Below are 18143 nucleotides of genomic sequence, written 5' to 3' on the forward strand. Positions count from 1 at the left end.
CACAGTTCTACAGAACTCTACCTTGGTGACCCCGTATGTCGATGAACACAAGAACAGTCTGCGCTCCAAACACCCAGAGTAGTGCGACGACTGGATTACAAGTGAACACATCAGGACTTTCAGCAGTTGGTTGGAAACAGGTCTCAGAGGTGACAACACTGTTTGTGATGAGTTGTACTTGTTGTCCAGGGGACCATCTTTGACTGTATTGACTTACAAAGGATACGAGATAAATGGGAATACATTTTACACGATCGCCCAAGATCAAAAGAGCACCAACCAAAACAGCGGTGTCCGCTTTGATGCAGCAACCCAGAGCGGAAAGGACACATATTATGGTTACCTAGTGGACATATGGGAACTTGACTTCGGACCTTATTTTAAGGTCCCTTTGTTTAAGTGCAAATGGGTCAATCTGTCAGGCGGCGGGGTACAGGTAGACCCATAGTACGGAATGACAACAGTGGATCTGAAAAATCTTGGGTACACTGACGAACTGTTCGTCCTAGCCAATGATGTGGCACATGTTATCTATGTGAAGGACATGTCTACCAAACCGAGAAAAAGAAAAGATAAGGAAGTGAATACATCATACGATGAGCCAAAGCGCCACATAGTTCTTTCAGGAAAAAGGGACATCTGGGAGTGGACGGCAAGACAGACATGTCTGAAGATTATGAAAAGTTTCATGAAACTCCTCCCTTAAATGTCAAGGCTGACCCAAGCATCCTGATAAACAATGAAGATTATCCATGGTTACGGCGAAATAAGCAAATGACACAAGCGAAGAAAAAGTGAAGACTTTCTCCCGCAACTATTATGATGATACCATGCCAACTTTGTAACACATGAACATGCTACCATTGTCCGTTTTGTACATGAACATGCTATGTGGGTGAAATTATGATACCATGCCAACTTTCAACTTTTTCAGAGTTCATTTGAAATGCTTTCATGTCTTATGGTTCGGCCCTCGTAATACCATGACCATTAGTCCCTGGCCCATGCCAACTTTCAACTTTCAACTTTCTAAAACTAATGGCACTAACAGAAAGTTTATAATTTTGCTCCTTGCCCCTGGCCCATGACCATTAGTCCCGGTTTGTGCCACAAACCGGGACTAAAGGGTTGGTCCTCGTTGTGGGCAGAGTTTAGTCCCACCTCGCCAACCGAAGGGGGCTCACACCGGTTTATAAGACCTTCCCTCTCTGCCTTGTTGAGCTCCTCTCAAAGTGAAAATAGATGCCCTAATAGAGAAAAGTTTAACCTAAATTCATAGTGAATTTCTCTGAAATTCATAGAAATTTACTAGGAATTTAGGTTGAATTTTCTCTATAAGCACATGTATTCTCATTTTTTTAGTAAGTTAACCACAGACTTGTGATTCAAACAATTTTCAAAGAATTCAAATTTTAACTATTCAAATTTGAAAACTAATGGCACTAACAGAAAGTTTATAATTTTTCTAAAACTAATGGCACTACAGAAAGTTTATAATTTTGCTAACCTAAAAGCAAACAGAATAAAACATTAAAGCAAAAAACAAAAGAAAATAAATAATGCTAAAAACAAATCAAAAAAACAGGAAAAAAACTATTTTTATAGTAAAGTTAATCACAAAATAAAATGGCACTTACAGAAAGTTTATAATTTTTCTAAAACTAAAAGCAAAAAGAATAAAAAAATAATGCAAAAACAAAAGAAAATAAATAATGCAGAAAACAAAACAAAAAAACTGGAAAAAATAGCAACAATAAGTATTTTGTTGCAAGTAGAAACAAAATAAAATAAATAAAGCAACAAAGAAAACAAAAAAACAAAAAATGTGTTTTCAAATTTGAAAACTAATGGCATTAACAAAAAGTTTATAATTTTTCTAAAACTAAAAGCATAAAGAATTAAAAAATAAAGCAAAAAACAAAAGAAAATAAATAAAGCAACAAAAAAACAAAAAAATGCCACCTACTGGGCCCCCACGGCCTGAATACGACTAGAAACCCATCCAAGGGCCAGGATTCAGGCCCGCAGGAGGCCCAGTAGGTCCATAGGCATAGCAGTGACAATTAGGCCCGTAAGCCTGCAATGGAGAGGAGCTCGAGAGGGGTGCGGCAGTGGGGCTTATAAACCACTGCGCACCCCTCTCAACTAGAGAGGTGGGACTAAACTTTCGACGCAGCAGCCGCACAAGGCCTTTGGTCCCGGTTGGTGGCACCAACCGGGACTAAAGGGGGCCATTGGTCACGGTTCGTGGCACAAACCGTGACCAATGCCCCCCTTTAGTCCCGGTTGGTGCCACCAACCGAGACCAAAGGCCGCCACTTCCCGCCCTTTGGGCTACTGAAAAGAGGCCTTTGGTCTCGGTTGGTGGCACCAACCGGGACTAAAGGGGGGCATTGGTGACGGTTTGTGCCACGAACCGTGACCAATGCCTTTGCTATATAAGCCAGCACTTAGGAAAATTTCACATTTCCCTTGCAGTTGCCCCCCGACGATGCCGAGCACATCGACGCCGCCAGGCTGCCCCAATGCCGCCCGCCGCCCCAGCCGTCGCCGTCGCCCGCGCCCCGAGTCGCCGTCACCCGCGCCCTCGCCGGCCGTTGCTCGCGCCCTCGCTCGACGCCGTCGCCGCGCCCTCGGCCGACACTGTCGCCGCGCGTCGCCGTCCCCTGCCCCAACACGCGCCGGCCCTGCCCCGTCGCCGTCGCCGTGCCGCCGTCCCCTGCCCCGAACGTCGCCGCCTCTGTGAGCACCGCACGTCTGCCGCCCCCGCCGCCGCCGTGAATTTTTTTTATTATACATGCTATTTTTTTACATGTTTTTAGATTTTCATATATATGTGTATCTATGTATTTTTTTAGATAGACGTATTTTTTGATGTATGTTCATATATGTATGTATGTATTTTTTCAATTGTAATGATGTTTTAAAAATACATATATGCAAAAGTTAGATTTTTAATTAGAATTTTTTTATCTATATATGTCCTCTGATTTAGTACATTTTAGGTTAGTTTCATTTTAAAAAAAGTTTTATATATTTAGGAAGAAGGAATAGAAGGAAGAAAATGTTTTATATATGAGGGTGGAGAGGGGGTCGACGGTCGAGAGGGGGTCGACAGGGGGTCGTCGAACATGAGAGGAAGAAAAGGATAAAAAAAGAAGAGGAAGAAGAAAAAAAAGAGGACAAGAAAGAATAGAAGAGATCTTCTCCTCTATTCTTTCTTCTCTTCTTTTTTCTTCTTCTTCCTATATGTATTAGTTTTTTTATTTAGTTTGTTAATTAGTAGATATTAATTTTTTTTCATATATGTATGGATGCATGTGATATGTATGTATGTATGTATGTATCGGGTATGTCGTTGTCGATATACCCCCTACCCGATAACTTCGACATGAGGGGGTCGAGAGGGGGTCTAGGGTCACCGAGGGGTCGAGGGTCGTCGAACATGAGAGGAAAAAGAGGATAAAAAAAGAAGAGGAAGAAGAAAAAAAAGAGGAGAAAAAAGAATAGAGGAGTAGAACTCCTCTATTCTTTCTTCTCCTCTTTTTTTTTCTTCTTCTTCCTCTTTATTTTATCGGGAACGAGGGTCGTCGAGGGTCGCCGAGCGGTAGAGGAGAAACCCTAAATAGAAAGTATCGTCGGTGTGAGATACATGTACCGTCGGTGTCGGACACTACATCCACGTCCCACAAGTGGCGCGGGCTTCGACGCCCACGTCACTTGTGGGACGTGGAAGTAGTGTCCGACACCGACGGCCACATGTATCTCACACCCACGATACTTGCTATTTAGGGTTTCCTCTACCGCTCGGCGACCCTCGACGACCCTCGTTCCCAATAAAAAAAAATAGGAAGAAGAAGAAAAAAAGAGGAGAAGAAAGAATAGAGGAGTTCTTACTCCTCTATTCTTTCTTCTCCTCTTTTTTTTCTTCTTCCTCTTCTTTTTTTATCCTTGAAGCGTTGTCGAGGCCACCCCAAACCCTAGAGAAGCAGCGTCGAGGCCACCCTAAACCCTAGAGAAGCAGCATCGAGGCCACTAATTAATATTAGTTCTACGTTTGCCACTAATATATCCATCTGTCATGTTTGAATAATAATTGCCATGTTGTAAATATTTGTAGAAACTATGGACACCGCCCGAGATGAAGTACAAGAAGAGTTGTTGGGGGACATAATCGCACGAGGAAGTGATGCCGTCTACTTGTTGTTTCTCAACAACACCGATGGTCTGGAAGCAGTTGGCTATGATTATGATGGCTCCAGTGACCTAATGCCGCTGCAAGAAGGAGACCGTGAGGACGGCTCCGGTGACCCAATGCCGGTGCAAGAAGGAGACCGTGATGACGTCTCCGGTGACCAAACCGAGTCCAGCCAGGTATATATATTAGTTAAGCTTCTGTTGACTAGCTAATTGATGCATTCATTGTTTTGATATGTACACATATTAATTTAGTCTTTGTCCTTTTTTCTAGCCCTCCGGATCGAGCACAACTTCGGTAAAGAGACGAGGCCCGAAGAAAAAGTTGAGCTCGGATGAAAAGTTTGAGGTCATAGCAATCGCGCCCGACGGCCAACCGATTGAACCCCTCCGGACAAAGAGCGCATTTGTTGCTCAGTGCGGGGTTTTGGTTAGGGACAAGATCCCGATCAGCATCCAGCAATGGTTAAAGCCGGCTAGAGAAGACCCTGAGGTGTCTTATGTCAATGATATGCAGAAAAATGATCTTTGGACTGAGCTGAAGTCAAATTTCACCCTACCGCCAGAGGATGATCCAGAGAAGCTAGTTAAAGAGCAATTAATCAAGTCTTTTGCTCTTAAGAGGATGGAAGAACTATTCAGGAGGTGGAAGAAAGAGCTGAATAAGTTTGTCGAAAATAAAGAGACACCAGAATTCCAGGGCAGACATGAGAAGATCAGAGATCACTGGCCCGCATTTGTGGCCCACAAGACATCGGAAAAGAGTAAGAAGATGTCGGCGACAAACAAGCAAAATGCTGCGAAGAAGAAGCATCACCATCGCACGGGGTCAGGTGGCTACCTCGTAGCCCGGCCTAAGTGGCCCAAGACTGAGAATGATCTGGTTGATAAAGGGATCGAACCAAAGACAATTAACTGGCCAGACCGTTGCCGGACTTGGTTCTTCGGGGCTGGCGGAACCTTGGACCCTGTAACAGGGAAGTGCATTTGGACGAACGATCAAATGGACATACCAGTCAGGAAGCTTCAGCAGTATATCGAAGCAGCGCAGCAAGGGACGTTCTTTCCAGATAGAGAGAACGACGAGCTCACAATGGCCCTCGGGAATCCTGAGGACCCTAGACGGACACGAGGCACGCCAGGCTCCATTCCGTGGAAGGTTGGGTTTCCGGATGCAGGCGGTTACAAATCCCAGGAGAGGAGGAAAAAATTGCAGCAGACCCAAACGCAGGGGCTGCAAGCAAGGGTACAAGCGATAGAGGAACGAGAAGCAAATCGTAGCAAACGTACTGCCGAAGCTTCCCCCGAAGCTACCCCGCCATCTCAGCAGAGAAGCAGCATAGCTTCCACCGAGCTGCTTCAGCCGGAGCATGCCTTGACAGCTCCTGCCAGCTATCCCATGGATGCTATCACGGAGTCTCAAAATTGCCACCTTATGACGCAATGGATGAATTTGATGGTCAAGGCGGCTATTGGCTCTGTTTATCCTATTGAACCCGGCGCAACTTTTCACTGCCGGCCGATTCCAGAAGGATATGCTAGGGTGATGGTGGATGAAATAACGGAGGGATTTGAGGACCTCCATCTTGACCACCCTACCGGTGAAGGGGAGACTAGGCTAGGGTCTACTCTGAAGACTCCATGCCTATGGCGGAAGGAGCTCATCAACCTTCCGAACTGGATGCCTCCGCCTCCTCCTCCTCCTCCGGCAAGTCAGGGCACTCCGCCTCCTCCACCGCCTCCTCCTCTGGCCAGTCAGGGCACTCCGCCTCCTCCACCGCCTCCTCCTCCGGCGAGTGATGATCAGGGCAGTCGACCGGCTGCTTCTCCGGCGCGTGGCGGCACTCCGCCTCCTTCTCCGCCTGCGCCGACGCGCCCGAGCAGCCAGCCTCCTCCTTCTCCACCTCGTCACCAAAGGCGGAAGAGTCCTGCCGCCGCTCCGGCTGCTCCGGCGCGTCGTAGTCCTTCTCCTCCGCCTCGTAAGGAAGTAAAGAAGACAGCCGCTCCATCTGCTCGGCCGGCATCTAGCAGTACAGCCAGAGGCGGGAGGACATACAGATTCGGTCCTTCTCTGAAGACTCCAGAGAAGTTACCATACGAGAGGACCCCGGAGGAGAACGCGAAGATCGCGTGAACCGAAGTGGATGACTGGTTTCAAGGGTTGAAAGAAAAGAGACATCCACCTCCAGAGGAGAAGGTTGATCTGGTGAAAGCGAAGCGCACTCTGGCTGCCCTGACAAAACCACCCATGTCTCCGCCGAAAGGAAACTATGAGCGCATTATTTGAAAGGAATTTGCCGAAGCGGAGCGGTCGGGAAGTACTGTCAGTGATCAAAGGCTGAAAGAACGACGAGCTGGGAAACAAATTGCCCAGCTCGGCGAACAAGCGAAGCAATCGTGCCCCCGCTCAAGGTCACTGGTAGAAAAAGGGCCTGTTGTCTCGGTTCGTAAGGGCCTTTAGTCCCGGTTCCTGAACCGGGACTAAAGTGTCGGTACTAATGCCCTGCCCCTTTAGTCCTGGTTCAATCCAGAACCGGGACTGATGGGCCTCCACGTGGCCTGTGCGCGGAGCCCAGGCAGGAGACCCTTTGGTCCCAGTTGGTGGCACCAACCGGGACCAGTAGGCATCCACGCATCAGCATTTCTGTGGCTGGGGTTTTTGTTTTTTTTGGAAGGGGGGGGGGTTTGGGGGTTTTGGGGGGTTAATTTAGGTGTTTCATATATTGTGTTAGCTAGCTATAATTAATAGAGAGAAGTGTCCTCTGTTATGTCCGTGGTTGGTCGACGCTACGTACTATACATACGTATAGAGAGGACTAGACACGCTAGTTAGCTAGTCAGCAAACGAAGGAAATAGAAGGTCGTCATGAACATATATGCATACAGAGAGAAGTGATATCGACCACCTCTCCTTCTCCGAGAGATTGGTCGAACAACAAGTTCTCGTATATCTATCTGACACTACCGGCTACATATATACAATAATTATCTCTTACAAATATAATCATATGGACTCATGGTCCACATAGTATTCTCCGTCTTCAGCGATCACGTGGTCAAGAAAGAATGCCGCCAATACCTCTTGAATTGCTCGCATGCGAGCTGGTGCTAGGAGTTCATCCCGCTTCCGAAACATCTAATTTGAAGAAGGGGGTCAATACATATATATATGAATGAATGAAACTCAATACAAATGATGGTAATAAAATAAAATTGTGAATGTTGTTATTTACGTACTTCATATTGTTCGTCAGAGTACCTGCCCCGCTCACAGGTCGTGTGGCGGATGGACTCGCAGACGTAGTATCCACAGAAATCATTCCCTTGTTCCTGCCACAACCACTTTACAAGAAATAGAGGTCAATCAAACTGATAAGCAAGAATGCTAAATGGTATTGATGAAACTAGCGCTTGAATCACTAGGAGATGCGCGGAACATGCTACTATAGTACTTACTTGCAGCTTCTACGGGAGTCCTGGAGCTTTTTTGGAGAATTTATTCCAAACCCTGCCAGACAAAGAAAACAATTACTTGATATATCAGGAAATGAACAAAGTTGCTGATATGGTGGATAATGATCAATTTAACTTACTTCTTGAGGATTTCAGTCATGTCTGCATACTCCTGGGGATCTTTTCGTTTAGAGTCCAAGACGGTTACTACTCCCCGCTCAAGCCTAATCTCTAGGAGAATATAGTGGAAACTGCACACGCATGCATAACTCATCAATTACATTACTATAACCTGGACTAATATATAAGGGAAACCAAATATGCACAAGACAGTAACACTCACTTGAAGTTGTAAGGAAAGAGTATTATATCTTTGTTTTCATTTTTTTTGAATGATCGTAGCAAGTTGGCCTCGGTATCTCCAGGACGATGTTGAACCTCAGTTGCATCTATGAGATATGTGTTAACGAACCCAATATCACCGATTTGTCTTTTCTTCAATTCGGCGATCTTCATTCTGCATAATATAGTGAGGATAATTATAAATACATGCAATGAAAGAGCTATATAGAGAGACTTAATGAAAGAAGTAGTAGTACTTACAGACAGTAGCAGGTGATCGTTGTTTTATTGAGGGCGAATTTATTGAAAAACTGATAGAACTCCTCAAATGGAATAGGCAACAGTTCAATTCCAACGAGGTCATGCTCCGGTTTAACTCTCGCATACAAAGTACTCCTCCCCCCAGACTCTCTGCGGATTTTCAAGTACCAATCATGTAATCTTTGCATCATCGTTGTTATAGATTTTTCATCTTTGACGAGAGGCTTCCCGTACTTGTATCTGTGTATCTGCACCTCCATGGGATCATAATGTACATCGTCGGGCAGGTAATCGTCAACATTGCCATAACCGGGCACCATCCTCGGATCGACGATGTCGCTAGGCACCTTGAGGGGGGGCACGATTGCTTCGCTTGTTCGCCGAGCTGGGCAATTTGTTTCCCAGCTGCTCGTCGTTCTTTCAGCCTTTGATTACTGGCTGTACTTCCCGACCGCTCCGCTTCGGCCCATGTCTTTGCAATAATGCGCTCATAGTTGCATTTCAGCAGAGACTTGGGTGGTTTTGCCAGGGCAGCCAGAGTGCGCTTCACTTTTACCGGATCTACCTTCTCCTCTGGAGGTGGATGTCACTTTGCTCTCAACCCTTGAAACCAGTCATCCGCTTCGGTTCGCGCGATCTCGGCGTTCTCCTCCGGGGTCCTCTCATATGGTATCTTCTCTGGAGTCTTCAGAGAAGGACCGAATCTGTATGTCCTCCCGCCTTTGGTTGTACTGCTAGACGCCGACCGAGCAGACGGAGCGGTTTTCTTCTTTACTTGCTTACGAGGCGGAGGAGAAGGACTACGACGCGCCGGAGCAGCCGGAGCGGTGGCAGGTCTCTTTCGCCCTTGCTGACGAGGCGGAGAAGGAGGAGGCTGGCTGCTCGGGCGCGTCGGCGCAGGCGGAGAAGGAGGCAGAGTGCCGCCACGCGCCGGAGAAGGAGCCGGCCGAGGGCCCTGATCGTCACTCGCCGGAGGAGGAGGCGGTGGAGGAGGCAGAGTGCCCTGACTCGCCGGAGGAGGAGGAGGAGGCGGAGGCGTCCAGTTCGGAAGGTTGATGAGCTCCTTCAGCCATAGGCATGGAGTCTTCAGAGCAGACCCCAGCCGAGTCTCCCCTTCACCGGTAGGGTGGTCAAGCTGGAGGTCCTCAAATCCCTCCGTTATTTCATCCACCATCACCCTAGCATATCGTTCTGGAATCGGCCACCAGTGAAAAGTTGCGCCGGATTCAGTAGGATAAACAGAGCCAACAGCCGCGTTGACCTTCAAATTCATCCATTGCGTCATAAGGTGGCAATTTTTAGACTCCGTGATAGCATCCACGGGATAGCTGGCAGGAGCCATCAAGGCATGCTCCGGCTGAAGCAGCTCGGTGGAAGCCACTCTGCTTCTGCGCTGAGATGGCGGGGTAGCTTCGGGGGAGGCTTCGGCAGTACGTTTGCTGCGATTTGCTTCTCGTTCCTCTATCGTGTCTACCCTTGCTTGCAGTGCTGCATTTGGGTCTGCTGCACTTTTTTCCTCCTCTCATGGGATTTGTAACTGCCTGCGTCCGGAAACCCAACCTTCCACAGAATGGAGCCTGGCGTGCTTCGTGTCCGTCCAGGGTGCTCAGGATTCCCGAGGGCCATTGTGAGCTCGTCGTTCTCTCTGTCTGGAAAGAACTTCCCTTGCTGCGCTGCTTCGATATACTGCTTAAGCTTCCTGACTGGTATGTCCATTTGATTGTTCGTCCAAATGCACTTCCCTGTTACAGGGTCCAAGGTTCCGCCATCCCCGAAGAACCATGTCCGGGAACGGTCTGGCCAGCTAATTGTCTCTGGTTCGATCCCTTTATCAACCAGATCATTCTCAGTCTTGGCCCACTTAGGCCGGGCTACGAGGTAGCCACCTGACCCCGTGCGATGGTGAAGCATCTTCTTCGCAGCATTTTGCTTGTTTGTCGCCGACATCTGCTTACTCTTTTCCGATATCTTGTGGGCCACAAATGCGGGCCAGTGATCTCTGATCTTCTCATATCTGCCCTTGAATTCTGGTGTCTCATTATTTTCGACAAACTTATTCAGCTCTTTCTTCCACCTCCTGAATAGTTCTGCCATCCTCTTAAGAGCAAAAGACTTGATTAATTGCTCTTTAACTGGGTTCTCTAGATTATCCTCTGGCGGTAGGTTGAAATTTGACTGTAGCTCAGTTCAAAGATCATTTTTCTGCATATCATTGACATAAGACACCTCAGGGTCTTCTGTAGCCGGCTTAAACCATTGCTGGATGCTTATAGGGATCTTGTCCCTAACTAGAACCCCGCACTGAGCAACAAATGCGCTCTTTGTCTGGAGGGGTTCAATCGGTTGGCCGTCGGGCGCGATTGCTATGATCTCAAACTTTTCATCTGAGCTCAACTTTTTCTTCGGGCCTCGTCTCTTTACCGAAGATGTGCTCGATCCGGAGGGCTAGAAAAAAGAACAAAGACTTAATTAGTATGTGTACATACCAAAACAATGAATGCATCAATCAGCTAGTTAGCACAGGCTTAACTAATATATATACCTGGCTGGACTCGGTTCGGTCACCGGAGCCGTCATCACGGTCTCCTTCTTGCACCGGCATTGGGTCACCGGAGCCGTCCTCATGTTCTTCTTCTTGCACCGGCATTAGGTCACCGTAGACAGCTTGTTCACCCTCTCCTTCCAGACCATTGGTGTCGTTGAGAAACAACGAGATGGCATCGCTTCCTTCTGCGATTATGTCCCTCAACAACGCTTCTTTTGCTTCGTCTAGGGCGGTGACCATAGTTTCTACAAATATTTACAACATGGCAATTATTATTCAAACATGACAGATGGATATATTAGTGCCAAACGTAGAACTAGCTACCTAATCATAGTAAGGAATCATATATATTAATTAGTGGCCTCGATCCCCCCCCACGTGTTGAAGCTATCGGGAGGGGGTATATATCGACAACGACGACACTACATCTATATGTCCCTCGACGACCCTCGTTCCCGGTAAAAAAAGAGGAAGAAGAAGAAAAAAAAAGAGGAGAAGAAAGAATAGAGGAGAAGAACTCCTCTATTCTTTCTTCTCCTCTTTTTTTTTCTTCTTCCTCTTCTTTTTTATCCTCTTCTTCCTCTCATGTTCGAGAGGATCGTCGAGCGGTCGGAAGGTTTCCTAGTGTCAAAGGATTCAACAAAACCATGTCTTCATCATTAGGCGAAAGTAACATGCGCATGATGGTACGAAGCTCTCCAAAGTTATTTTGGAACGGAGTCCCAGATAAGATAATTCGCTTTTTGGTACAAAGTTCAGCAACATCTTCCAAATATCGTTATTTGGAAGGCCTTTGCTGAAATTCATACAAAAAGGCAAATTATCCTATCCGGGACACCATTCCAAAATAACTTTGGAGGACTTCGTCATGCCCCGCGCCCAAAAGTTTAGTCCCACCTCGCTAGTTGAGAGGGCTCGGGAGTGGTTTATAAGCGCTGCTGCGCCCACCCTCCCGAGCTCCTCTCAACTGCAGGCTTTCGGGCCTAATCTGTCATTGCAATGCCTGTGGGCCTACTGGGCCTGCTGCGGGCCTGAATCCTGGCCCATGGTAGGGTTTCTAGTCGTATTCAGGCCGTGGTGGCCCAGTAGGTGGCACTTTTTTGTTGCTTTATTTATTTTCTTTTGTTTTTTGCTTTATTTTTTAATTCTTTATGCTTTTAGTTTTAGAAAAATTATAAACTTTCTGTTAGTGCCATTAGTTTTAGAAAAATTATAAACTTTCTGTTAGTGCCATTAGTTTTCAAATTTGAAAACACTTTTTTAGTTTTTTTGTTTTCTTTGTTGCTTTATTTATTTTATTTTGTGATTAACTTTACTATAAAAATAGTTTTTTCCTGTTTTTTTGATTTGTTTTTTGCATTATTTATTTTCTTTTATTTTTTGCTTTAATTTTTAATTCTGTTTGCTTTTAGGTTAGCAGAATTATAAACTTTCTGTTAGTGCCATTAGTTTTAGAAAAATTATGAACTTTCTGTTAGTGCCATTAGCTTTCAAATTTGAATAGTTAAAATTTGAATTCTTTGAAAATTGTTTGAATCACAAGTTTTGATTAACTTACTAAAAAAATGAGAATAGATGCGCTTATAGAGAAAATTCAACCTAAATTCCTAGTAAATTTTGTATGAATTTCAGAGAAATTCACTATGAATTTAGGTTAAACTTTTCTCTATTAGGGCATCTATTTTCACTTTGAGAGGAGCTCAACAAGGCAGAGAGGGAAGGGCTTATAAACTGGTGTGAGCCCCCTTTGGTTGGTGAGGTGGGACTAAACTCGGCCCGCAACGAGGACCAACCCTTTAGTCCCGGTTTGTGGCACAAACCGGGACTAATGGTCATGGGCCAGGGGCGAGGAGCAAAATTATAAACATTCTGTTAGTGCCATTAGTTTTAGAAAGTTGAAAGTTGAAAGTTGGCATGGGCCAAGGACTAATGGTCATGGTATTACGAGGGCCGAACCATAAGACATGAAAGCATTTCAAATGAACTCTGAACAAGTTGAAAGTTGGGATGGTATCATAATTTCACCCACATAGCATGTGCATGTACAAAACAGACAATGGTAGCATGTTCGTGTGTTACAAAGTTGCGGGAGAAAGTCTTCACTTTTTCTTCGCTTGTGTCATTTGCTTATTGCGCCGTAACCATGGATAATCTTCATTGTTTATCAGGATGCTTGGGTCAGCCTTGACATTGAAGGGAGGAATTTCATGAAACTTTTCATAATCTTCAGACATGTCTGTCTTGCCGTCCACTCCCTGGATGTCCCTTTTTCCTGAAAGAACTATGTGGCGCTTTGGCTCATCGTATGAAGTATTCGCTTCCTTATCTTTTCTTTTTCTCGGTTTGGTAGACATGTCCTTCACATAGAAAACATGTGCCACATCATTGGCTAGGACGAACAGTTCGTCAGTGTACCCAAGATTTTTCAGATCCACTGTTGTCATTCCGTACTGTGGGTCTACCTATACCCCGCCGCCTAATAGATTGACCCATTTGCACTTAAACAAAGGGACCTTAAAATCAGGTCCGTAGTCAAGTTCCCATATGTCCACTATGTAACCATAATATGTATCCTTTCCGCTCTTGGTTGCTGCATCAAAGCGGACACCGCTGTTTTGGTTGGTGCTCTTTTGATCTTGGGCGATCGTGTAAAATGTATTCCCATTTATCTCGTATCCTTTGTAAGTCAATACAGTCAAAGATGGTCCCCTGGACAACAAGTACAACTCATCACAAATAGTGTTGTCACCTATGAGACGTGTTTCCAACCAACTGCTGAAAGTCCTGATGTGTTCACATGTAATCCAGTCGTCGCACTGCTCCGGGTGTTTGGAGCGCAGACTGTTCTTGTGTTCATCGACATACGGGGTCACCAAGGTAGAGTTCTGTAGAACTGTGTAGTGTTCTTGAGACCAAGAATATCCGTCCCTGCATATTATTGAGTCTCTTCCAAGAGTGCCTTTTCCAGTCAGTCTCCCCTCATATCGCGATTTAGGGAGACCTATCTTGTTAAGGCCAGGAATGAAGTCAACACAAAACTCGATAACATCCTCTGTTTGATGGCCCATGGAGATGCTTCCTTCTGGCCTAGCGCGATTACGGACATATTTCTTTACGACTCCCATGAACCTCTAAAAGGGGAACATATTGTGTAGAAATACGGGCCCCAGAATGACAATCTCGTTGACTAGATGAACTAGCACATATTGAAGAAGGATGGTGGGAACACCAGCTCGAAACTGACAAGACATTGCGCCACATCACTCCTTAGCCTTGGTACGATTTCTGGATCGATCACCTTCTGAGAGATTGCATTGAGGAATGCACATAGCTTCACAATGGCTAATCGGACATTTTCCGGTAGAAGCCCCCTCAATGCAACCGGAAGCAGTTGCGTCATAATCACGTGGCAGTCATGAGACTTTAGGTCCTGAAACTTTTTCTTTGGCATATTTATTATTCCCTTTATATTCGACGAGAAGCCAGTCGTGACCGTCATACTGAGCAGGCATTCAAAGAATATTTCTTTCTCTTCTTTCGTAAGAGCGTAGCTGGCAGGACCTTTATACTGCTTCGGAGGCATGCCGTCTTTTTCCTGCAAACGTTGCAGGTCCTCCCATGCCTAAGGTGTATCTTTTGTCTTCCCATACACGCCCAACAAGCCTAGCAGGTTCATGCAAAGGTTCTTCGTCATGTGCATCACGTCGATTGAGGGTAGGTCCCAAAATATAGATTTCTTCTTCCACATGGGTGCGTGTCCCTCAGCGTCATTCGGAACAGCTAGTCCACTGGGACCCTTTCCAAAGATTACGTAGTGTAAATCATTGACCATAGCAAGCACGTGATCACCGGTGCGCATGACGGGCTTCTTCCAGTGATCTGCCTCGCCTTTGAAATGCTTGCCTTTCTTTCGACATTGATGGTTGGTCGGAAGAAATCGACGATGGCCCAGGTACACATTCTTCCTGCATTTGTCTAGGTATATACTCTCAGTGTCATCTAAACAGTGCGTGCATGCGTGGTATCCTTTGTTTGTCTGTCTTGAAAGGTTACTGAGAGCGGGCCAATCGTTGATGGTCACGAACAGCATCGCCTTAAGGTTAAATTCCTCCTGTCTGTGCTCATCCCACATACGTACACCGTTTTCATTCCACAGCTGTAAAAGTTCTTCAACTAATGGCCTTAGGTACACATCAATTTCGTTGCCGGGTTGCTTAGGGCCTTGGATGAGAACTGTCATCATAATGAACTTCCGCTTCATGCACATCCAAGGAGGAAGGTTATACATACATAGAGTCATGGGCCAGGTGCAGTGATTGCTGATCTGCTCCCCGAAAGGATTAATGCCATCTGCGCTTAAAGCAAACCATACATTCCTTGGGTCCTTTGCAAACTCATCCCAGTACTTTCTCTCGATTTTTCTCCACTGCGACCCGTCAGCGGGTGCTCTCAACTTCCCATCTTTCTTTCGGTTCTCATTGTGCCATCGCATCAACTTGGCATGCTCTTCGTTTTTGAACAGTCGTTTCAACCGTGGTATTATAGGAGCATACCACATCACCTTCGTAGGAACCCTCTTCCTGGGGGGCTTGCCGTCAACATCACCAGGGTCATCTCGTCTGATCTTATACCGCAATGCACCGCATACCGGGCATGCGTTCAGATCCTTGTATGCACCGCGGTAGAGGATGCAGTCATTAGGGCATGCATGTATCTTCTCCACCTCCAATCCTAGAGGGCATACGACCTTCTTTGCTGCGTATGTACTGTCGGGCAATTCGTTATCCTTTGGAAGCTTCTTCTTCAATATTTTCAGTAGCTTCTCAAATCCTTTGTCAGCCACAGCATTCTCTGCCTTCCACTGCAGCAATTCCAGTGCGGTACCGAGCTTTGTGTTGCCATCTTCGCAATTGGGGTATAACCCTTTTTTGTGATCCTCTAACATGCGATCGAACTTTAGCTTCTCCTTTTGACTAATGCATTGCGTCCTTACATCGACAATGACCCGGCGGAGATCATCATCATCAGGCACATCGTCTGGTTCCTCTTGATCTTCAGCAGCTTCACCCGTTGCAGCATCATTGGGCACATCGTTTGGTTCCTCTTGATCTTCACCAGCTCCCCCCGTTGCAGCATCACCGTATTCAAGGGGCACATAGTTGTCATCGTAGTCTTCTTCTTCGCCGTCTTCCATCATAACACCTATTTCTCCGTGCCTCGTCCAAACATTATAGTGTGGCATGAAACCCTTGTAAAGCAGGTGGGAGTGAAGAACTTTCCGGTTAGAGTAAGACCTCGTATTCCCACATTCAGTGCATGGACAACACATAAAACCATTCTGCTTGTTTGCCTCAGCCGCATCGAGAAACTCATGCACGCCCTTAATGTACTCGCGGGTGTGTCTGTCACCGTACATCCATTGCCGGTTCATCTGCGTGCATTATATATAATTAAGTGTCCAAATTAATAGAAGTTCATCATCACATTAAAAACAAAGTGCATACATAGTTCTCATCTAACAACATATAGCTCTCCAGAGCATCTAATTAATTAAACCATACATTGAAACTATGTAAAACATTTCAATGCGAAAACAAATGCGATCATTATCGCAACCAAGGTAACAATTGATCCAACGGCATAATGATACCAAGCCTCGGTATGAATGGCATATTTTCTAATCTTTCTAATCTTCAAGCGCATTGCATCCGTCTTGATCTTGTGATCATCGACGACATCTGCAACATGCAACTCCAATATCATCTTCTCCTCCTCAATTTTTTTTATTTTTTTCTTCAACAAATTGTTTTCGTCTTCAACTAAATTTAACCTCTCGACAATAGGGTCGGTTGGCATTTCCGATTCACATACATCCTAGATAAATAAAATTTATGTCACGTTGGTCAGCATAATTTTCATAAAAAATAAATGAACCAATAGTTATAAAGATAATATACATACCACATCCGAATCATAGACAGGACGAGGGCCGACGGGGGCGGATACCAAAACCATCGCACTATATAAGATGCAATAATAAATGTAAGAAAATGATACAAGTATCTATCTAAACATAAAAGTAAGAATATTTTTCCTTTCAGAAAGAAGATAAGAACAAGAGGCTCACCACGGTGGTGTCGGTGATGAGATCGGCGCGGGTGATCGACGGCGGTGAAGACGGGGACGGGGCGTGACGGACCGCTAAATCTAGACAAATCTCGAGGAAAATGGAGCTTGGAGGTCGAGCTTCGAGAGGAGAAATATTAAGTAGTGTGGCTCGGGCATTCCATCGAACACCTCATGTGCATATTAGGTGAGCTAGAGCACCACAAAGCCCTCTCCCCCTAGGCCAGAGAAAAACAGAGCACTGGGGTGCTCTGCTCGCGAGCGAGGGGTATATATAGGCACCTCATTGGTCCCGGTTGGTGACATGAGCCGGGACTAAAGGGGAGCCTTTGGTCCCGGTTCAAGCCACCAACCGGGAACAATGGTGGTGGGCCAGGAGCGCGGCCCATTGGTCCCGGTTCATCCCACCAACCGGGACCAAAAGGTCCAGATGAACCGGGACCAATGGCCCATGTGGCCCGGCCGGCCCCCTGAGCTAACGAACCGGGACCAATGCCCACATTGGTCCTGGTTCTGGACTGAACCGGGACTAATGGGCTGACCCGGCCTGGACCAAAGCCCTGTTTTCTACTAGTGGGTGCCAAGCGACAACGTCGCTAATGATCCGAGGATGGTGCCCGGTTATAGAAATCTTGCCGATTACCTGCCCGACGATGTACATTATGAACCCATGGAGGTGCAGATACAAAGATACGAGTATGGGAAGCCTCTCGTCAAAGATGAAAGATCTCTATCAACGATGATGCGAAGATTGCATGATTGGTACTTGAAAATCTGCAGAGACTCTGGGGGGAGGAGTACTTTGTATGTGAAAGTTAAAAAGGAGCATGACCTCTTTGGAATTGAACTGTTGCCTGTTCCATTTGAGGAGTTCTTTCAGTTTTTCAATCAATTGGCCCTCGATAAAAACAACGGTCACCTGCTACTGTCTGTAAGTAGTACTACTTCTATCATTAAGTCTCTCCATATAGCTCAGCTCTTTCATTGCATGTATTTATAATCATCCTCACTATATTATGCAGATTGAAGATCGCCGAATTGAAGAAAAGACAAGTCGGTGATATTGGGTTCATTAACACATATCTCATAGATGCAACTCAGGTTAAATTTCATGCCGCAGATACCGAGGCCAACTTGCTACGATTGTTGGTAATAAATGAAAACAAAGATATAATACTCTTTCCTTACAACTTCAAGTGAGTGTTACTGTCTTGTGCGT

Source organism: Triticum urartu, chromosome 3A (assembly GCF_056163025.1).
Source record: "Triticum urartu cultivar PI428250 chromosome 3A, HENAU_Tu73, whole genome shotgun sequence".
In the NCBI taxonomy this organism is placed as follows: domain Eukaryota; kingdom Viridiplantae; phylum Streptophyta; class Magnoliopsida; order Poales; family Poaceae; genus Triticum; species Triticum urartu.